At 32.8% G+C, this 23,611-nt stretch overlaps 2 long non-coding RNA genes across 2 annotated transcripts in view; both read right to left on the bottom strand.

Moving 5' to 3' along the window:
• LOC144581930 (uncharacterized) overlaps positions 1–22,266 on the bottom strand; it is a 36,736-nt gene extending 14,470 nt beyond the window's left edge. Inside the window, exon 1 of the long non-coding RNA XR_013533380.1 lies at positions 22,120–22,266. This is a non-coding gene — a long non-coding RNA (uncharacterized LOC144581930). The remainder of the gene's footprint in view (positions 1–22,119) is intronic.
• Positions 8,498–12,710, bottom strand: LOC144581931 (uncharacterized). Its single transcript, XR_013533381.1, has 3 exons — positions 12,666–12,710; positions 8,969–8,983; positions 8,498–8,632 (listed from the first exon to the last, which is right to left on the bottom strand). It is a non-coding gene; the product is annotated as an uncharacterized LOC144581931 (long non-coding RNA).
• Positions 22,267–23,611: the final 1,345 nt, after the last annotated feature.

The raw sequence follows: 23,611 nt of genomic DNA, 5'->3' as shown, positions 1-23,611 counted from the left end.
AAACCCACTACTTGGCATATCTAAGTAATACATAACTTCATGTATTTATATAATTATTAGATCATATAGGGTTTACTGAGTGTTCTGGCCATAATTTCTAATGTTTTAAAAACAGGAAATGAAAACTAATTCATTTGTGCCTCATAACAACTTGATGAGGTTGCTTCATTTTTATCCCCTTTCACAATTGAGGAAACAAAAGCATAGGGAGGTAAAGCAACTTAATCAAGGTCCCATGTGGTAGAGACAGGACTATACACTCAAACCATCTAGCTATAAAGAACATGCTTTTAATCATTATTCTATGCTGATTAATAGATTGCTGTACTCACTGTCTTGCAAAGAGTTAAACTTCCTGGAACTGCATTGACAGAAACCTTTCATTCTAGAAGAGAGTCTCTGCTTAATTTAAAGACTCATTCAAGAGATTTCCCTCTCCATCAAGTGGTAGGGGTTAGGAAGAGGCTTGCCCCCATGGTACATTTATATTGCAACCTCTAGAGAAATTATTTGCTGATTTTAAATGGAAACAAACAAAGGCAGCCTAAAACCTCTTGACTTGAGATTTTAAAAAAAAATGCTGTATTCATTTAGCCTAAGAAAGAACAACACGATAGTTAACTTTAAGTATATCCAAAGGAAACACCAGTTAAATTACACTGGTGGAAATTTTAATGATCATCCCACTAAATTTTTTGGATATAACATTCTTCACTAGCCAATAAAATATTTTTCATTCAGAGGTGTTGAGTAAACTGTCTTTTGAATAATAGTAAATACAGCTCACATTTATTTTAGAATGTCAGAAGACAGCTGAGTTGACAATATTAATAGAGTGGAAAATCCATGATCGCAGAAGATTTCATGTCAAATATGACAACCTTCTAAATTACTTGTCAAAGTTGACCTGCACACAAGCTTAGATGAACTAAGTTAACAGTGAGTGTAGAAGTGAAATACATCTTAGAATTTCAGTGATAGTGATCACTGAACAAACCCTGGAATTGAAAGAACTACCATTTTGTTTTAAAGAAAATAGAGGAAAAGCTCATCTATTCCTGTAACTATTTAAGAATGAAAAGCATTTCTAGATCCAGTTCAGAGACAAGAGAGCTTTATATCATATTTAATGCAACCATGCACATAAACACAATGAGTTTGTTTTGATTTATCATCAGGTAAAACAAATTATTTTCAATAGTGATGCCATATATAAAATCTTTATGGTAAAAATCAAAATTAAAGATGATACTTAAAATTAGGAATATTAACTCATTTCCTAAATTCAAAGAAATTTTTGAAATCTAGGACAGTTTTATGAGATAATCCATCAAAGACTACTGGCAGCAGCAGGTACTGGTACTCCTCACAGCTGCACAATAGCTAGCTGTGCTATACAGCCACAAGGGCTATAGTTAGAAATAAAAAAGTAAAGTAAATAGCTGCCATTTATTGAACAGAACCTAACAGCCCTGACATACTCTACTGGCTATTTTAAAATATCATTTCATTTAATGCTCAGAAGAAACTCCAGTAGACAAATAGATTAGTGTGCATATTTCAGTATGCTAGTTCACTATAATTTTCCACCACTGGCAAGGTAATTTTACTTTATAAACAATTCTGGGTGAGAAAACATATTCTCTACCTATTGCATACTTCCTATCAGTACCTCAATAAAGAGCCCGATATTCAGTAAACTGATATTCAGTAAATGTTCTTAGTATCTTAAAACTTGAGTTTATTAAAATCCTTAAGGATATCAGTATTTTATATGTGGTCTTTTAGTCCTTCAATTTCCGAATTCAAATAATAACGAACAAGTTATAGCTTACATCCTTTTTCAAAGAGAATTAAGAAACAAAGCTGATATGGCAGTACATGGCTGTAATCCCCAACACTCAAGAAGCTGAAGCAGGGCAATGCTTGAGTCTAGGAGTTCGAAGCTATAACACTGTGATAGCACCTCTTAAGAGCCATGGCACTATAGCCTGGGTGACATAATGAGAACGTATCTCTTAAAAACAAAAAAGGAAAAAGAATTCAGATATAAACAATGTATTTGTAGTTAAAAATACCTTAGTTATATTTTTCTAGATTACTTTAACACACATGTTCACAGGTACTATTATATAAATGCTGGTCATTATGCTTGGTACCAGAATCTACCTACATCAGGATTTCACATCTAGTATTGGCATGTGTGTCCCTCCATGCATGAATATATATATATTTTGGGGAAAGGGATACAAAGTTAATATTCACCAAATAAAATAACATCTCTAATATATGTATGGCCAGATGAACTTTAGTATATTAATTATCTCTCTTTGCCCTCTCCCAGAATTTTACCTTTTTTCTGCCTCTTCATCAAGAAAGTAGTAAGCCTTAAGCCTCATGTACCTGAGGTATATAACTAAAAATAACTTAAAATTAGCTTGTCAGAATTCAGAGCACTTGTTTTGTAAATCTACTGAGCTTATAATACTTTTTGTGGCAAGATAATAAGGGTCTTGGAAAAGCAGGAAGCAAACTTAAACAATAGTTTGGTGGGGCCCCAAAGTACAGACCCAAATAGTAATGGGACACTGCTTCAAGACCTCAAAAAAGAATGGCTGTGATCTGGGTCACCAGGCACAGGAGAGAACTGACACCTCAAGCATGGCATGGGAGCAGCTAAAAAGTCTTAGTCAAATAGACCACTGTAAGCACAGGCAGAGAGAATGTCAGTATGGATCATCACCAGTCATCAGAAACTTCTGTCCCATTCTCTGAAAACAAATCAGACATCTCAGATTCTGAATGGATATTAGGTTGGGGAAGGAGAACCTACCACACTGGAGATATAATTTTCTGTGAATTTAGAAAGGTAGAGTATAATAGTAAAAATCAACTTTATTTAAAGAAAAATAAGTAATATTTTAAATACATCTTGCATTGCAGACTGTAATTAATACCTGATTGTTTGTGACATAATAAAAGTATTGGCAAAGTACATAAAAAGAAAAGGACAAGCAAGTGAGTAATGTATCACAGGGAAAGTGACATCTGAGTAATGATTGGAAGATTAGTAAAAGCTTTCTTAGTATGAGGAATAACACATGCAAAGTTAGAAATCTCTCTAACACCATATTTTGACCTAAATATCATCAGAAATCTATTAGTCTAGCACTGGAATATAAAAATTCACAGGCTGTAATCCCAGCAATTTGGGAGGCCAAGGTGGGTAGATCACGAGGCCAAGAGATCGAGACCATCCTGGTCAACATGGTGAAACCCCATCTCTACTAAAAATACAAAAAATTAGCTGGGCATGGTGGTGCATGCCTGTAATCCCAGTTACTCAGGAGGCTGAGGCAGGAGAATTGCCTGCACCCAGGAGGCAGAGGTTGCGGAGAGCCGAGATAGCAAGAGAGAAACTCCGTCTCAAAAAAAAAAAAAAAAAAAAAAAATCACAAGCAACTGGTTATAAGAGATGTGAAGTTAAGAGAAAAAACAAAATGTATTGAATAAGCAGGACAATATTTTTCAGTAGCAGTGGTTCTCATGGTATGGCCAAAGGACTCCAAGTGATTTCAACACTTTTTCAAGGGATCCACAAAGTTAGAAGTTTGTTTTTTTTTTTTATAATAGTAAGGCATTATTTGCTTTTTACACACTTTTTGTCACACAAGAATGCAGGGGAAGTTTCTAAAGCCTACATGACATATGACATCACAACAGATAGATGCAGAAGCAGATATAGAAATCCATGTACCTCATATTAAGGCAGACATTAAAGAAATTTGAATAGCTGTAAAACAATGCCACTTTTCTCACTTTTTTGTTTCAAAATTAACATTATTTTCCATAATATTTATGTTAATATGCAGTAAAATATTTTGGAAATGTTTGTTTCAATTTCTAATATAGTAAACACTGTTAGATAAAAGTGAGAAAAACAAGTCTTAAAAAGTATTTGGGGTTGGTCTCAACGACTTCTAATAATATAATTTCAGACCAAAAAGTGTGAGGACCCATGCTGAAACTTACTGTATAGGTTTCATATTTCTTAATGCTAAAATAACTAGTATAATAAAAGGGATAACGTAAATAGTCATCCCGGTTATTATACTTGTCTGTTGAGTTGGTATGAGTAAAGGGTGCAAATATGTTGATAGTCAAGACAGCTATGACTGTAGGTGATAAAAATATAAAATGGAGCTGAAAAGTAGTGTAAGTAATATTTTTATAAAAAGTGATCAAGTGTTGATCAAATACATCATTTTTATTAAAATGGGTTGTCATGGCTGTTTTCTCACTGCAATTACTACTGTGAAAGAGAGACAAATGACAACAAAGAGGAGGAGGATGGGAAAGTAGAAGAGGAGGAAAAAATTAAGCTTTGCAGGCTGATTAGAACTTTAAGTGCAAATGTTAGATTGATCATCATAAAGAATAAAGAGTAAGAAGAAAACACTTGCTTTTAGTGTTGAAAATAAATATTCTCTAGGATTAATTGAGCCAAAACAGCTTGCTCCAAAAGTTTATGTTGGAAAATACTACATGAGGGCAAGAAATGTCTGAATATTTGATATCTGATATGGTTTGGCTCTGTGTCCACACTCAAATCTCATCTCCAATTGCAATCCCCACATGTTGAGGGAGGGACATGGTAGGAGGTGATTGGATCATGGGAGTGGTTCCCCCCATGCTGTTCTCTGGTGATAGTAAGTTCTCAGGAGCTCTGATGGCTGTGGCTCATGCCTGCAATTCCCGCACTTTGGGAGGCCAAGGTGGGTGGATCACGAGGTCAGGAGTTCAAGACCAGCCTGGCCAACATAGTAAAACCTTGTCTCTACTAAAAATACAAAAATTAGCTAGCCACGGTGGTGCATGCCTATAGTCCCAGCTACTTGGGAGTCTGAGGCAGGAAAATTGCTTGAACCTGGGAGGTGGAAGTTGCAGTGAGCTGAGATTCGGCACTGCATTCCAGCCTGGATGACACAGTGAGATTCCATCTCTAAAAGAAAAACAAAACAAAACAAAACAGTGTGGCACTTACTTCTTCACTCTTTCTCTCCTGACACTATGTAATATGTGCCTGGCTTCCTCTTTGCCTTCAGCCATGACTGTAAGCTTCCTGAGGCCTCTCCAACCATGTGGAACTGTGAGTCAATTAAACCTCTTTTGTTGATATATTACCCAGTCTCATCTTTATAGCAGAGTACAAAACCAAAACAAAATAATATAGATGTTTAATTTTATAAAAAGTTTTTCATTACTGAATATGACTACAATTAGGTTAGCAGTTTTATAAATATTTCTAACACTATTACTCTAAAGAGTGGGCATATTGGTTTTTGGCTTAATAACTCAAGGACTATTTTACTAATCCAGATATCCAGGAATCAAACTAAGAGTTAAGTTGATTTGAAACAAATATGGTTAACTGTAATAATTTTACAACATAATAGACAACAAAAACTGCTCAGTTCAAACAAAAACTAGGACAGAGAATATACAATCTTGGTTAATTTTTTCATTGTTTTGTAGAAATGCTCATAAGTAAGTCTATAAATTATATATCTGTAAATAAATCCACAAAAACAGCAATGCAATACCACCACTTAGGAAATGCCACACACCTATTAGAACAACCACAATCCAGAACACTAACAACACTAAATGCTGTTTACTATGTGGAACAATAGAAATTCTCATTAATTGCTATTGTGAATACAAAATGATACACCACATTGAAAAACAGTTTGGTGGTTTCTCATAAAACTAAACACACTCTTACCACCCAATCCGGAAGTCATGCTCCCTTGGTATTTATAAAAAAGGTTTAAAACATATGTCCACACAAAAATATACACAAAGGTGCTTATATTAGCTTTGTGCATAATTGCCAAAACTTAGAAGCAACCAAGATTTCAGTTAGTAGGTGAATGGATGAGTAAGTGGTAGCACATATAGGCAAAGCAGTGCTATTCTGTACTAAAAAGAAATGAGCTATTAAGCCTTAAAAAATGATGGAAACATAAAAGCATTTACTAAGTAGTAAAAGAAGACCATCTAAAAAGGCTATTTACTTTTTAATTCTAATTATTTGACTTTCTGGAATAAAAAGCAAAACTATGGAGACAGTAAAAAGATCAGTAGCTACCAAGGGTTACTAGACAGGCGGAAGATGAACAGGTAGAGTACAAAGGATGTTTAGGGCAGTAAAACCTCCCTGTATAATACTATAATGGAGTTTATATGCCATTATAAATATATCCAAACCCACAGAATGTACAAAATCAAGTATAAACCCTACTGTCAATTATGGGCTACAGATTATGGATCACGATGTCACTGTATGTTCATCAATCATTACAGCTTATTTGGACAATATTGATAATGGGGAGGCTACACATGTGTGGTGCAGGAAGTATAAAGGAAATCTCTGTACTTTCCACTCCATTTTGCTGTAAACCTAAAACTGCTCAAAAAATTAAAGTTTATTACACAAATAAATAACTGCAAATAAAATTTCTGTACTTTCTACTCAGTTTTGCCATAAACCTAAAACTGCTAAAAAATTAAAATTTATTAAAATAAATAAATAACTACAAATAAAGAGTTTATCTTGGTCTTATTTACTAAGTTAGCAATTGTGGTAATTTCTTGTAAGATTTATAAACACTAGGAGTAAACTCAATACTCTCCTTTTCCTATTAAAAAAAATTACAAGAAGGCTAAGAGAAAGGATGATGAACATTTTTTACTTATGATCAATGTTTCAGGAAAGAGGGTAAAAATTAGGCAAAAATTATCATATAATACATTGTTGAAACAAACCCCTTCTAAGAACCATATTGGATTAGGTTAAGTGAAGAAAACAGAATTCCCATTGTTGCAGTGTACCCAAAATTTAAGTCTAATTTGGTGATGAATATATCTAAAAGAGTAAAGCATTAAAATAAGTATGGTGCTTTGATAACAATGAGAAGAGAATATGATGACACAGTGTTGATTTTTGTTGTTTTAATTTAACAATTTTGTGTGCCAACAGTGTCTCACCCAGTACAAAATCTGCAAAGAAACTTAGAGAGTACTTTCTTTAGATGTACTTTACAGAATACAAATGAACATATTAAATATTGATGTTTCCTTTTCTGCAAGGTATTTTTACTTTTATAATGTCTTTTATCTAGTTTCTATTTTATTCATATTCTGTCAGATTAGTCTTACCTCATTAGAACACAGTAATGCATCCGTGAAAATAGAGATCAGAAATAATAAACAAGAACAACCACCATCTAAAAACTCTCAATTGACTTAACATTTGTGAAGAACAATTTCACCAATAAATAAAAGTTTCCTGAGTATTGAAAACCTTGCTACTGTCACCACATAGAGAGAACCTAGTGATGAAATGGCTGGTATTCACATCAAAACCAAGAGTACATACAAGACTTGAAAGCAAATTGGAAACATATAATGATTTATACATTGCAAAATGACATATTTACTAAGACATACAACTGGTAGGAGTTTTGGTATTTTTAACTGTGAAACATTGTTCTACTTATAAGCATATCATATTATAAATCTTTAGTGCCATAGAAAACTGCTAGAAGTATTGCAAAATTCATTTCTAAGAATTTATTAATTTTTTTCATTTTCTGATATACAAACTAACTTTAAACAAGGACTGGCAGTAAAGCTGAGACTATGAATTGTTTATCAAAAAATAAATTCTGTTGTTTTCAATAATAGAAGTACTACATCCCTGTCCAACTATACTGCATGTGTCTCTTGAGGTTAGATGTAGCCATTTAAATAAATTGTTTCAATGGTATCACATACAAAAGTGATGTTTCCTACTTCCAATCTGGGCTCTCAAGATCACTTTCTTTTTTATCTTTCTATAAAATTAAGCAACAATATATACATACTACAGACTTAGATAAATAAATTACAATCTTCTCTTAACCATTATTGTTTTGGCCTCTTTGCCATAGCCACTAACAATCGTCAGTGCTAATGTAGCAGAGCAAGTGTCTCAGCCTAGTCCCAGTGCACTTTCAAACTGGCTCAGGTAAAGATATGACATTATTCCTTAAAACATTGCATGCTCATTCTCCACTGATTCTACAGCATCCTAACTAGGCTTAAAAACGAAAATCATTCCTCAGATATCAAGTCACATTATGTAAATAAATTACAACCAACATTTAAAAAAAAGAACCACTATTTTGCAAGCAATCAGGAAAAGTAATCAGGACATTTCCATCTACAAGGGGTCGGGATTTCAACTCCAATCAGTTTAAGGAACAAATAAACTAACTCCCTTTTTTCCTCCTTTCTCTTTTCTTTCTACGTTAGACAATGTTGATTGTCCAGCTAAATCCAGTCCTAACCTCCAATCTTTATTGCTGGCTTAGTTGTTCAAGTGTTCACACTTCAATAGTAAAGTCATCAAAAAGGAAGAAAAACTCCATCACCTAAAAACAAATCAAGGTAATTACATTACCCTTAACCATAATTGATTAAGGGCTTGTAAGAAGAAATTCTGGCAAATTAAACACAGAATGGAAAAGTCTTCTGGGTGCTGGGACTTCTTTGGATATTATTTTTCTCTTAAAAAAAGACAGATGACCTGTAGACATCACAAAATGATAGTTAATTATGAATAAAAAATTCCAATATATTTGAAAGTTTACCAAAAACGGACAAATCCTTAGACAATTACATGTGCACAAAACTATTTCAAAAACATGCAAAATCTAAATTTCCCACACCATTAACATTTATCTCTATTTGAGTCAAGTAATTACAACAATCAATTAATTAAATAATTGTATTAAATTTAAAAAATCTTCCTGGAAATAAGACAGCAGGCTTGAATGTCTTTATTAGAGATTTTTATTAAAATCTCAAAAACAATTTAAAAACATACAAACCATTTAAGAGAACTGAAAAAGAGGATACGTACCTTCTATACCACAACCTGACAAGGACAAAAACAAAAAGAAAAGGTATAGTTTTATCTCACCTATGAACCCATGTACCAAAATAATTAGCAGTTTTTAAAATTTACTAATACTTAAATAATTTTATAAGCATTAATAAATTTGCTGAATTACATAAAAAGATAATATAGCATGCCTAAGTCAGATTTATACCAAAAAAGGAAAGTGGTCTTAACATTAGTAAATCCATATTTGTATTTTTCCATCTTAAGATTTTTTAAAATAATATGAAATTCTCAATACAGACAGACAAAGCATTATACTACTCAATATTAATTCATTAAAAAATGTAACCAGATTCTAAGGGAGAAATTCCTTAGAGTTAGAAGATCTAAAGAGCTTTACAAAAATGGATTTAATTATAAAAGTTTTCCCTTTGAGATTGGGAAAAAGATTAAGAACCAGAAAATATATATTCTAATGAACACTTTGCTGGAATCTGCCATCACTGTAGTAAGGCAAGAGGAGAAAATAAAATTTATACAAATTTTAGGACAGATAATAAGACTATATATATCAATAAAATCCCAGTAAGGAATAAATTATTTGAATTAGCAAGTATTTAGCAATGCTGTAGTATACGTACCAATAATAAACCAATGAAAATAATTTTGAATGTCATTAATATTATCAAGTTATCAGTAAGAAATCCACAAATAAGGAAGATTTTAAAAAATTTTATCGATGAATTTTAAAGAATTAAATAAATCCAGACATATAGTATTACATGGATTGAAAAAGTCAGTACTGTGGAGATATGAATTATCTTCCTAATTTGTAGACTAGTTTAATATAACCATAAACCAAACTTTTATTAGGGTATATGTGTAGAATTTGACCAGTTAATTCAAATGTTAATGGGGAAATCAAAGGTCAAGATCTTTTAAAATAATCACAGGATTAAAGTAAGTACTCTGCAAGATACTCAGGCTTGTTATAAAGATACAATAATTCAGACAATTTGGTACTGACATGAAGACAGACAATGGAACAAGGAAACAGAATGGAGAGCTTAAACCCAGACACATGCATTATAGATATTTTACTTATGAAAAAGAAGCAATGTAGATTTGTCAGAAAAGAATTGTATGGAAATAGCAGACTTCTCAAGAAATAGGATAATTAGGTATCTACATAAAAAAAAATTAAACTGGACCAAACCAATCAAACCAAGCAAAAATAACACCAAGTAGATTATAGACATATATGTTAAAAAAAAACTATAAAAAGCAAACGCAAACAGAAAACTCTGCAAAGGCTTAAGAGGATAACAGTAAAACAAGATGGTATCTTTATACTCTTGGGGGGAAAACTTAGACAAAACACCAAAAGTGCTTTAAAGTAAGTTTGTTTTTTTTCTTTAAAGTGTTCACCAAAAAAGATGAGGAAAGTGAAAGGATGTCACAGCACAGAAAAAGATAATTGCAGCACATAACACTGACAAAGGATTTATAAGTGGAATATGAAAGGAACTCCAAAAAAATCAGTAAGAAAACCATGGTAAACAATTTTTTAAATGATCAAAAGACTTGAAGAGAATCTAAGAATAGAGAAAATTTAAATGCCCTATAAACACAAATGGTGTTCAAGCTTATTAGAAAGCAAGGAATTACAAGTTAAAATAACAATACCACTAAACAGCCACCAGTTTGCAACAATATAAAGCCTGAAAACATCGGTTGATTCTTACTGTATGGAGCACCCAAAATCATTAAAACTGCAGATGAGGACAAGAGGCAGTGGCTCATGCCTGCAATCCCAGCACTTTGGGAGGTTGAGGTGGACAGATCAGGAGGTCAAGAGATTGAGACCATCCTGGCCAACATGGTGAAACCTCATCTCTACTAAAAATACAAAAATTAGCTGGGCATTGCATTGTGGTGTGCACCTGTAATCCCAGCTACTCAGGAGGCTGAGGCAAGAGAATCACTTGGGCTCAGAAGGTGGAGGTTGCAGTGAGCCAAGATCTAGTCACTGCACTCCAGCCTGGTGACAGTATAAGACTCCATTTAAAAAAAAAAAAACAAAAGTGGATGAAAGCATATATTGCATATATTGCTATAATAACTTTTGAATGCATACATTTGACTCAATGGCTCTGCTTCATATATATAATAATGTTCGTGAATGTATACTAGAAAATATGTAGAAATGATCATAGCAGCACTATTAATACCTGCCATCAAACAACCAAATACTCAGTCAAATGGATTAATAAATTGTTTATAAGCATATAATGGAATACTATACAGCATAAAAGGGGGAAATCCAAAGCCACATGCAACAACATGGGTGAATTTTATATATAAACATATTCAGTGAAAATAACACCATAGGATACTGCATACTACAAAATTTGCTTATATAATGTTCAAAACAGGGCAACATTAAACTATATTAGTTAGGATTCCACACACAGATTTCAAGATTCTAAAGCAAGAAAATTCTTCCCACTTTCTGGAGGAATCTCAAAAATCAGTAACCAAATAAATGCAGGTAACTCTCTCACTTTCAGAAATAAAAAGCCAGGGCATCACTGCCTCCATGATCCTAGGTACTTAATGTACCTAAGATTATCCTTGAGAGCATTGTCTATAAAATAAATTTATAGTTTGTGGCATATTTTTTACTGTGTGCTATAATTTTAAAAATTGTTATTTTCTGAAACAAATACCAAGACATTCATGAGTGCATGCTATATTTTTTCTACACACACAAAAATTACCGCAAAGCTTCCTACATTCATTACTCTCAAGCAAATCAAAATGTTAATTGGTATTTGAAATGAACTAAAAGGACTATGTGCTTCACAGATACAGTCATCTTAAAACCTTTTAAACATTTCTACCGGTGATTTGAATTTGATGGTTTTACTAATGCTGAAATGAAAAGATTCTTTATGACTTTTCAAAGAAATGTCATACAGTATGATATAGAAAACAGCAACAACAAAAGAATCATGTCTATTGGCAACCTCAAGGAGATCTGAGTTGCCAGATAACATAGTATTAAAAATTTAAAAACCATTTTTTAAAACTAAAAGTATATGCAAGATCATGGCTACCTGGAATTCAAGGAAGAGTCCTGTTAGTCAAACACTTTAATTTGAGCATCACTTAAGCATAGTATTCACTAGAACACTAATAGCATTATTACATTCTTTACTTCTGCACCCTCCATAGTAACTATCCAAATGGCTCCTTGGAGTAATAAAACCTGAATCTGGATTGTCACTGTTAAGATAAAAACTTTGTGACTGTTAAGCCGCTCTCACAGGGAACACATTTTCTTCTGTGATGGCAATAGGATTGATTATATTAAAAGAAGACTTACTTTCTTCTTTCTGCCTGTTCCATAAATTTTTAGGACTATAAGCATGTAGACAGACACAAAAGCAAAGGAAGGTGTGTGTTGTTCACAGTCATAATACAACTGATTTCTCTGGTGCCTCTAACTCTCCTCGTTAAAAACCAAGACCCACAGCTTAGGCCTGGAATTTTCGTGTTCCAAATCTGTCCTTTCCTCATCCCCACATTTTTCAGTCACTGTCTACAAGGCTAACTTTGTGCCTATTTTACCACTGGGAACTTTATATTTAGTAAATACAGACTAGATGTTGATTTTGATTCTCAAAAAGTTTAAAAATAAAAGAAAAATTACCTTGGAAATAACCTTGTAAAGGTACTTCAGATCTTTCTTTTAGCTGAAAAAAAGAAAAGAAAAGAAAAGAAAAAAAATCCCATAAAAAGCCAAAAACAGAATGTAATATTCTTTTCTTGTCTGGTTTCAGTCAGACCTTATAAAAAGTAAATAGAGAAAGAAAAATTGCTAAAAGTGATGATTTTTTTTGTCAGCTAGGAAAATACAAAGTCTCTAGGGAATTCTCTTTCTCTTTCCTAGGTTCTTCTGACAAATTTTATAATAAAAATCAAACACAAATGTGAAAAAGAACATATATTTTGTTTCTTCTAAAGAAATACCTTAACTTTATGTGGTGCTTTGAGAATTACCTAGCCCATATAATTTCTTTGATATTAAGAAAAATATACTAAAGTCCTATTATGAGATGAGTTGGATTGTAATAGCACAGAATTTGACTTAATTTGATTTTAGATTTTGTTCAAGGGAGCTTAGTAACCAAAAGGATTCCAGCAATCACCAGGAGTAAAAGCTTTGATCCGAAAGCTTTTTTTTTTGCACTCTTTTCTTTTCTGCTATTCAATATAATTATATTTTCTATTTGTACTCCTTCATTTGCCTATAGTTTCCCATAGTCTCTCCATTTTTAAAAAAACACTTTTCACTTTCTTTCCTCTTTAGTTCCCATAGGAAACATTTTAAAAATGCTTAAAAAACACAGATTAGGGTTAAGAAAGAGTTCATGTGTTTTTCATTTTTCTACTTTGCTATAAGAAAACTAAAACACTTTTTGAAAGCACTACTTTGGTATATGATTGATTTTTCTTTTTTTATATAATACATGATATGTTCGTAAATTCCATAATATGAGAGCTCATTCTAAAACTGACCTTTAATTTTGGCATTCTGTTGGTAATCTTCTGCTTGCAAAAATAAAGATTTTCCTTTTAGATTGTATATATTTTAATATACTCTATAGCTAAATTTTATTTTCCTCTGGAGCTTAAGAGTACAATCAGGCTTGTCAAGAAGATTGCCATTAGCCTGAGAATGGCAGAAAGGACACATGGTACAAAATTAGGACACTCCAATATATTTCACCTGTGGGTAAAATGGTTGCTGATCATTTTTGGTGTAAATAATGGTATATATTTTCCTTAATAAAAGACTGTTTTACACTGACACTGTGCTATCATTCGCTTATAGGTATTTCCCTCCTAGAAACTTAATTATATATTTCACCATATCTTCAACTGCAATAAATAGTCTACTGATACTCAATTTCCTTATGGATATACTACAATTAAGGCACAAACACTGAATGAATCAGGAACATACCACACCCAAAAGAAAAACATGAAAAGCAGATTCTGGAATCATACAATGTATTTAAGAAGTTTTGACAAATCATTCTGTATATTTTCAAACGGAATATTTTATTCTTTTAAGACATTTAATCATGGACATATGAAAGAGAAATGGATATTTATTATATGGAAAGGATATATGTAAAATAAAGCTTTATTAATATAGCAAGAAAATAATCTCTTTTCCTAAAATTATAGAGCATAATGTATAATTTTCTATCTATTCTCAACAGCGAAGTTAAGTGCTTGAAATGTTTTTAAAATTATTCAGTAAAGATGTACCTTATGCGATTACTATGCCTTGACAATATAGTGACTGCAATAAAATTATACTACTAAGCTATTAACCTTGAGGAATGTGTCATGAACTTGAACCCCACAAAAGAGAGGAATCTGAGCCCTCGCTTAACATAGAATATTTTTAAGACTTCTTAAGATCTTCTAGAAAACATATCATAAGGCCACCTTCTCTGGGTTCTTAAAGCAATGCCTCAGGATTCCATTGGGGGAATAAAGCCATAATTCAATTAAAAGTCATGACTTTATGCTATTTAAAACTACACACAAAGAAATTTTAGTGTTTTGTGAATACACTGTGAATACAAAGGCAGAATATAAAATTGATATTTGAGTTATAACAAATACACATATATCCACCATGCACATGCATATAAACATATGTGTGTATCATGTTTATAATGTGAAAAATGTTTTATAGTATTGGGAAAGTAAAATTTAAAAGACAACCACATGTGTATTTCATTGTAAATATGTCTTCCAAATGACCATATGGACTCTCAGTGTAAAGAGAAAAACAAATGTTTCAGATGAATATCAACATCAACAAGTTTCTGAAGAAAATAAAAATAAAGTATTAAATAAATATTACATTTTTTAAAAATCTTAAAAGGTTCAAGATGTCATCTCTATCTGGATCTCTTTATTCAGAAAACTCAGTCCTATTCAGAAAATACTAAGAGCAAGGAGACCAGGGTTCTAATTGTCATTTACCATTATTTCACTTGGTTACTTAAAACAAATCAATTACCCTATCTAAATCATAGGTACATCCTTTTTAAAATTACAAAATGGATTAGATAATTTCTATAGATGCCTCTAGCTTAAATAGTCTATGATTCTGATTACATTTTGGCTTGAAACCAAAAATCTTTGGAGCAAGATAAGAGGCTACCATTTAATAACGCTATGACCTTTATTAATATTTCCACAAAGCTATGAGTAGCAAAAAGCTTAAAGGCAGTAGAATGAATAGCTTACACCTACCCCAGAGAGCTGTATGTTTCATTTCCTCATTTTATTCAGGCCTCTGCTGAAATATGCCTTCATCAAAAAGGCCTTTCCAGACAACCCCATCTAACCACCCACTCAACATTCTCTACATATTACTAGATTTTATTTTTCTTTCTAGCACAGTTTGCCACATGACATTTTACATTTTAATCATTTTGGATGTTTATAATTCCCACTGAAATAAACTCCATGACAGCAGTTTGCTTTTGATTTGTTTTGTTTTTAATTCACAGTGGTGCTTCCAATAGATTGGTGCCTAGCACATAGAAGGAACTCAGTGAAGTCTGTTGATTGAATGACTGACATTTTCAACAATAAGTAGACCAATATGACTAGATCACAGAGGTATGTTAACACTGTGTAGAGAACAATGAGACTGGAAAAATAAGGTGGAACATGGTTAAAAATAAGTTGGAAGGGTTGTCATAACTTTCTACGCAGGGTTGTCCAATAGAAACTTTAGTGATGAGAGAAATATCTTAGAACAGTTCTGTTCAATTCAGTAATCTCTAGCCACATGTGACTTCTGAGTATTAGAAACTAGGCTACTGTGATTGAGAAATTCAATTTCTTTTATTTATTTTTAATTAAGTTTATATTTAAATTTAAATAGCTGCATATGGCTAGTGGCCGCTGTATTGAACTGAGCAGATCCTAAGGAATTTGAAACTTACTCCAAATGCAAGAGGAGAAGACACGGGAGGTTCTGTAGTAGATAAATGTGTGATAAGACTATATTTCTGAAAAATGATACTGTTGAAAGTAATGTTTAGAATGAACTGGAATGGAGAGCAATTGGAAAGCAAAATGGCGAAATAGAAACTTGCAAAAGTTTGATTTAAGGAACTAAGGACCTGACTTAGAGCAGTGATAGAACGAAGGAAAGGGATGGAAGTGATAGGGAAGCATCATGAAGGCAAAATCAATAGGATTTTTTATTTTAACTATGATCCTATAGTTACTGCTACAGATGATTAGATAGATAAGAATTCCACCTACAAAAAGAACTTAGGTAGTAGAGCAAAACCATACTAAGCGTAACAGCTAGAGAAATTCACTGACTAAAAATTCAGCTCATTTTAAATATTTCAAAATCCAGACACATAAATCACAACTACAAGTCAAAAAATAGAAGACTTAATTTAAGAAAAACAAAAAGTTTTCTTTGCATTTCAAGTTGGTTAAAAATCAAGTCGAAGTATGTTTGTAAGCAATTCAAAGTTGACATTGAATTGGGCTTATTTCTAAGGCCAAACATCATACATATATGGGGGGTATTTGTGTATGTGTATATAAATATAATGTATGTATGTGTATACATACACACAATCTGAAAAACGAGTGAAGATATTATCAAATAAGTCTACTCTGTTTCTCATTCTTATAGAAAGCCACCTGGGACAAGCAGGCACATGGTCCTATTTTAATGAGGGGAATATATTTTTATTTTAAGTTTACTTTTAAACAGTGAAATCCTTTCTATCACAACACAAGGAAGACTTCTCCCATATTGGCAACTGTTTTTATATGGTTGGCAGGTTTCAATGAGTCTGAACATGAATAAAATCCAACTACATCACTGGATGAAAAGCTCATGGACTTCCGCTTTTAAAGATGAAATAGAAAATAACTGTCAGATACAAGAAAGCCAAAGGGTGATTTAATATTTCATCAACAAAGAAGGCTTGACCCTTATTTGCACTATTAAAATCTTATTATAACAAAGTCATATAATGGGACTGTTAGGATTTAAAAGCAAATAAAATTCCTTGGCAGACTAAGGATTTTTGCCATCTGTATCTTAAAGCAGGAGGAAACATATTCTGTGTTCAGGCTCTGTAAGAAGCATATTAAAGTCAAAGGTGCAGCTAAATATCCCAAGCTAAATAAAAATGAAAAGAAATGCCTGCAGGGCTCATGTTCTGAATTTTAAAAACTGTCTATATTTTGACAAATTCCACTCTCTATGGACTTTTGCTAATGTAACAGTAGGGAATGGAGCCAAAGAGACTCCAAGTAAATTGAAAAGCATGATTTTAAGAGAAACCCCCAAACACCCAGTAGAATGATAAAGATTTACTCAGACTTCAATCTATATCAACTACTAAGACACATATTTGGACAACAAATGTATGTCCTGAAAGCATGATATGGTATAACTCAGTGGAGAAACTGACAGACAAAAGCTACCATCTCTATTGCTCTTCTTCTAAAAAAGATGTGATTATAATTAAAAACAAAACAAATTTTTTTAAAGAAGTATATTTATACTAGAATTTCTAATATAGGAACTCCTGAATTTTTTCAAAATGAGAAATAATATTAAAAATAAACCATGGATAGAAACATATGTAAATGATGGCTTACAATTTCGTGATTAATATTAGTCTGACATGTTAGATGCTATTTTAAATACCCAAATTTACTTTACAATGTATTATTACACAAATACTACAATTTTAAAGAATTACATGATAAATCATCCATGGTCCTAAGCTACAAGGCGAAGAGGATTAGAAAAATCACACAACTGCACAACTATGAGCATTTTTATCCAAAAGTGCTATATTAATCTAGACATTGCATTTTTAAATATTTTTTTGCTTAAAATCTGATCTGCTCATTATGATACTCCAACTCTTTTTGCAAATAGAGTCAAAAGATCAGTATGCCCACTATTTCTACTTCCCTACCCCATCCATAACCTCACAGATAACTATGTATCTTCATCATTAGTATGAGGCTATAAAAATTCAGATCACTGAATCTGCTCTTTAAAAATAACTTCTGAGGCGGAAAGTTATACATTGCCTATTACAAATATAAAAATCTGATTTTAAGACTTTAAAGCACTGTCATTTATATTTTCTAAAACTGTATAAGCTTAACTAGAATTTTTTTAGAAAGCAACCATAGTCAAATGGTATTGTGGACAAATAGTAAATTAACTTCCCAAATTGAATGGTTTTTCTTTTTCTTGCCCATACTCCCTTTATTTCACTCATCTAATACACACGCTAAAAGGCAAACAAGAGGCTGGATGTGGTGGCTCACTCCTGTAATTCCAGCACTTTGGGAGGCCAAGCGGGTGCAGATCACCTGAGGTCAGGAATTCGAGATCACCTAGACCAACATGGCAAAACCCCGTCTTTATTAAAAATACAAAAATTGGCAGGGCCGGGTGGCTCATGCCTGTAATTCCAGAACTTTGGGAGGCGGAGGCAGGTGGATCACGAGGTCAAGAGGTCGATACTATCCTGGCCAACATGGTGAAACTCCATCTCTACTAAAAATACAAAAATTAGCCTGGCGTGGTGGCACGCGCCTGTGGTCCCAGCTACTTGGGAGGCTGAGACGGAAGAATCGCTTGAACCCAGGAGGCGGAGGTTGCAGTGAGCTGAGACTGCGCCACTGCACTCCAGCCTGGCTACAGAGCAAGACTCTGTCTCAAAAAAAAAAAATAAATAAATAAATAAAATAAAATAATTAGCTGGGCATGGTGTTACACGCCTGTAATCCCAGCTACTCGAGAGGCTGAGGCATGAGAATGGCTTGAACCTGGGAGGTGGAGGTTTCAGTGAGCCTAGATTGTACCACTGCACTCCAGTCTGGGCAATAGAGCAAGACTCTGTGTCAAAAAAAAAGAAAAAAAAAACAAAGGGGAAAGGAGGGGAGGGGAGGGGAGGGGAGGGGAGGGGAGGGGAGGGGAGGCAAGGCCAAAAAGAAAGAAATAAAATCAATTTGTTTAAGCAGGTTTTATCACACAAAGGCTTCCTATATCTCATCCTAAACTTCCCAAAGAGAAAGATAATACATTGCATTTAACTAACATGTAAGACAACAGAAATAACTTTCAACAGGATCATAAAAGTGAATACCTCTACATGAATCTGGATAGAGAAAGAATGCTCATAAGGAGAAATCTGGACATAGTTTAATGGCATGGCTCTTTTATTTATCTTAAAACTGGTGATATAATTTAAAATAAGTGAATTTGTCACTCCAAAGTTTAAAACTTTAAGGGAAGAACTGAAAAAAATCAGACTTGACTTCCTATTTCAGCACTTAACTTCCTAGCTTCCCCTTTATTATGTAATTTAATGAGTCTGAGAGTCTGCAATAAAATTATAGTTATATGTATTTATAGCTTTCACTAAATAATTCACTGAAATATCATATGTAAAATATGTGATAAACAGTAAACTTTTTCATGTAGTCAAATACCTAACTAATATAAAGGATGATCAACTCTGAAATCAGTCTGGGAGATTCATTATCTACAAGCACTATCAGAGCAAACCAATTTCAAAGGAAACCCTCTTTTATCATAAACACTGATAGTTAAGGCCCACCATAAGAAATCTCCTAAGAAGATGAAAATGAGCAAATTAAGACTAGCTTCCAAGTTAAGTTGGAAAAATCATGTACAAGAATTATACAACACATCTTAAAGTGACAGAATTGCTCCCACTAAGCAAGACTTGATTACAACCTAAATATATTACCATCTCTGGAAAAAGAATATGTCAATCAGCAAAGGGTTTAGCTGGTGATAGATGCACAGAAAAAGAAAAATTAAAATTAGAAGCATTGGTAAGAAAGGATAAAAAAGATTTTTTTAAGTACCAAAAACTAACCATAAATAAAAGATGAATAAATTTGACTACATTATAAAAAGAGCTTCTGCTCATAAAAACACACAACAAAAAGAGAGTAAAGACAATTACTACATGAAGGGAAACATTTATAGTATGAGTGATTAACAAATGGACTTCGATCCAGAATCATACCATAAGAAGAAAGACAAATAACAAGAAAAGGCAATCAAATTGAAAAATTGGAAAAACAGTTGAACCAGCAAAAATTTTATGAAAGTATAAATTCAGTAGCCTATGAAAATATACCCAATTTTATTGGTGATTAGAGAGATTTAAATTAAAATTACCATAAACCTGGCATGGTAGCACGCATCTGTAATCTCAGTTACTTGGGAGTTCAAGACCAGCATGGGCAACATAGCAAAACCCTGTCTCAACAAAAAAAAAAAGAAAAAAATTCAAACTACCATGGAATATAACTGCACATCTATGAAATTACAGAAAACTAAAATTTCAGCCAATACTGTGAGCTATTAAATATACAAGAACATTGGGAATTCACATAAGCTGCTAATGAAAGGTATATTGCTGTAACTGCTCTGAAAAACTGTCATCTAGTGAGCATACATCTCATATAAAACTGTGCAGTTACACCAGAATAAATGAAAAAATGTTTATAATATGTGTTTGTGATAGCCAAAAATAGAATGTGACAAACTTATGCAACAAATATAAAATGCATAGCTAAGTTGTAAAGAAAATAAATTTGCTACAGCCACCCTCAATGATATATGGTTCTTATATGTATCATTAATTAAAAGAAGCATAACACAAAGTAAAACACATAATAGTCTTTCATCTGTTTAAAATTGAAAAATATGTAAAACTGTCTTATTTTACAATATGAGTAGTAAGATTTTAAAGAAAAGCAAAAAATTAATTCCCATAAAGTCATAATAATTCCATTGAATAGGAATGAGGTGATCCTTAAAGGAAACTGTATTTTAGAGTTCTAGGAATGTTCTATGTCTTGATATGGGTAGTAGGTACACAGGTGATCACTTCATAATTTTTAATTATATCATATATTATGTATTATATATTTTTCTGTTTATTATATTTCCCAATTTAAAAACATGTTTTAAAAATTTTGATCATGCTCATTTTAGTGAGCCGGATAGTGGCCCTCAACAGATATGTCCACCTGTAACTTCAGACTGCAGTCATATTTAGAAGAGTTTCTGCAGATGTAATGAAGATAAGGATCTCCAGGCATGATCATCCTGGGGGATCCTAAATCACCCAGGGGTCCCAGTGGGTCCTAAATCCAATGACAAGGGTCCCTCACTCCTTATTCCTCTATTTCTTTACCATCCCAAGCTCCCTTTTCTTTTTTTGGAATTTGTGAATATATTAGTAGGACAAAATTAAGAAAAATAAAATGTTTTTTCCTTTTCTCTTACTTCCTCCATCTTCTCTCCCCAAACACTGCAGAGTTAAAACTTGGGCTTCTTCAAGTCCCCAGAACACTATTATACTGTATAAGGTTCACACTGCAGTAATAGACAGTGTTTAGTCGCACATACAGATGCTGGTTGGGTATAACTCACTGTGAATATTATTTAATCTAGTTTTTTGTTTGTTTGGGGGTTATTTGGAGGAAAGTTAGTTATGTTTTTAAATATAAAAAAAATTCTGTCACTGAAAAAAAAGATATAGTAATAGGCTTTGCTCACTTTGGAAATGTAATTAGAATGTGTACCTTCAGCACATGATCCAATTTCCTAAATAAACTGTTTTGAAATTTGTCACCATTAAAAAGTTTGTTCCACTGACAGCACACTTACATTGTTCTTTCTAACACCATCTCACCTTCACTGAGCTCTTTAACTTCCTAATTTAAAGAAAAAAAGTAAATTAAGTATGCCTAAGAGTTAAGACACCTCCTAATTAAGAAATAGCGGGATAGATTGAAATTACGAGTTGAGATTGGGGCATTGGTTAAATTCACAGCTCTGTGTCTCAATTTAAGTTATTTAACTTTTCAGGCCTACATTTATGCACTTCTATAAAAAAGATGATAATACCTACAGGAAAGGGTTAGTGCACATACATTGATTAGGTAGAGTCACTACACAGCATCGTTTAAAAATCTGACTTGGACATCAGCCTCATCATGCCCTCCGTTTTTTGACTTACCTCCTTCTGATTTCACTTTACTCTCTCACAAACCCTACATTTCTGAGATACTGTCCCATCTCTCATTTTTCTTCCAAGTTTCTTGCAGGGTTTGTCTCAACTTCTCTTTAGTTCCTCATCTGCATTCATTGTGCAAACTGCAGAAATCTGATTTAAAAATAAGATTTTTAACATACTTACTCCAGTTCATATATAGCTACATTTCAAATGCAATCTATGTGCCAGTAACTTAATTCATAACTGTCAGGTACATACTCCTTCCTCCATTCTCTTATTTTTATAAAAATACAGAAAGCTGGTTTTTAGCCTGTCAAGTTACCATACAGATTAAAAGATTCTATTCCCAGGACTTCTTTGTAGTCTCTTGAGATACAACTAAATTCTGGTCAAAGAGATGTAAACAGAATGGTGTTGGAGGTTGACTAAGTGTCATTAAAAGAGAAGGGTGATGTCTTCTTTCTTTATTCCCTTTAGCTATTGGGGACATCATAGTGATGTATATACATGCAAAATTTTGGATCTCATAGGAGGGCAAAAATTTGGATCTCATCTTGGGATGGCAGAGTGGACATCTGAAAAAAGCCTGGATAACTTTGTTGAGATCAAGTTAGCCTAAGTTCCCTCCACAGTCTTCTTCTACTAGAGTGAAATAAATTTTTATTTTGCTTAAACACTTGTGATAAGGGAATATTTCTGTTCTGTTGTAGCTAAGCTAATCCGATCAATTCTACGTATTTGACCCAGACATCTCTGATGAGCTGCAGTACTGTATTATAGGCTGCTGTTTAATATTTTAAAAGAACCTCAAGCTTAACCTGTCTGAAACCAAATGCAACATTTCTCACCCAAATTTCTCTTTTTCCTGTATTTCATATCTCAATCATCAATGCCAGTATCTAGCCACTAATTCAAAAACAACATTAAACTAGATGTTTCATCTTTCCTTTGTAATAGATAATAGCCAAAAATACTATCACCATATAATTTTTGAATTCATTTTCTCCTTGAATTTCCCCCATTTCAATAGTTTATTCATTTTATCACTTCATCAGTTACAGCAATTTAATAGTAGTTATCAATATGCTCACTGAATCTTATATATTTGGGTAAGACATTTTATGATATTGGTCAATTTTATTAATATTTTATTAGCAATCACCAATAGTGATGTCTAAAACTCATGGACAGTAACAGTAGCAATTATTATAGGAATAAGCTAAACAAAGATTGTAATACTACTGATAGGCTGTCTCATTCATTAACATTGTTTTTTGTATTTGGAATTGAGTACTACAGAAAATCAATTAAACACTCTGGCATGTTGTAGGAATATTTCTTTATTGACTGAAGAATTCAATCAGTATATAGATATATTCATTTTCAAATAAATTTTCTCCTAGTGGTGTGCGGACCAGATTTGAATTCCATAGCTAGCAAGTAACCATTTCCTCACAAGAACATTTTGCTATCTCAGCTAATGCAAAGTGTTATT

This window comes from Callithrix jacchus, chromosome 3, assembly GCF_049354715.1.
Source record: "Callithrix jacchus isolate 240 chromosome 3, calJac240_pri, whole genome shotgun sequence".
Lineage (NCBI taxonomy): Eukaryota > Metazoa > Chordata > Mammalia > Primates > Cebidae > Callithrix > Callithrix jacchus.
The sequence above is the reverse complement of the archived record's forward strand: the minus strand, read 5'-3'. Positions and strand labels throughout refer to the sequence as shown.